The following is a 276-nucleotide window of genomic DNA, read 5'->3' on the forward strand; positions in this document are numbered from 1 at the left end:
GAGGGGTATTTCTGCTAGTACAGGGGGGGGGGGGGATCATGAGGTGTTACAGATTTAAGACATGCATGTGAATCTGCATATATGATCAGTTTTAACATATGCACATGGTACGAATACATCGAATGAAGTCCCACCTGTCATTGTCAACCAACATCTATAATATGTGTTGCATGCAATGGCCTATTGTGTTCTTTTATTCTTTGTAGGGCGTTGCCATTACTCCATGAGTTCCTACATTTGAAACTTTGCTAGTGTACTTTAACGGGCCCAACAGAG

The sequence above is a fragment of the Triticum aestivum genome, chromosome 6B (assembly GCF_018294505.1).
Source record: "Triticum aestivum cultivar Chinese Spring chromosome 6B, IWGSC CS RefSeq v2.1, whole genome shotgun sequence".
Taxonomy (NCBI): domain Eukaryota; kingdom Viridiplantae; phylum Streptophyta; class Magnoliopsida; order Poales; family Poaceae; genus Triticum; species Triticum aestivum.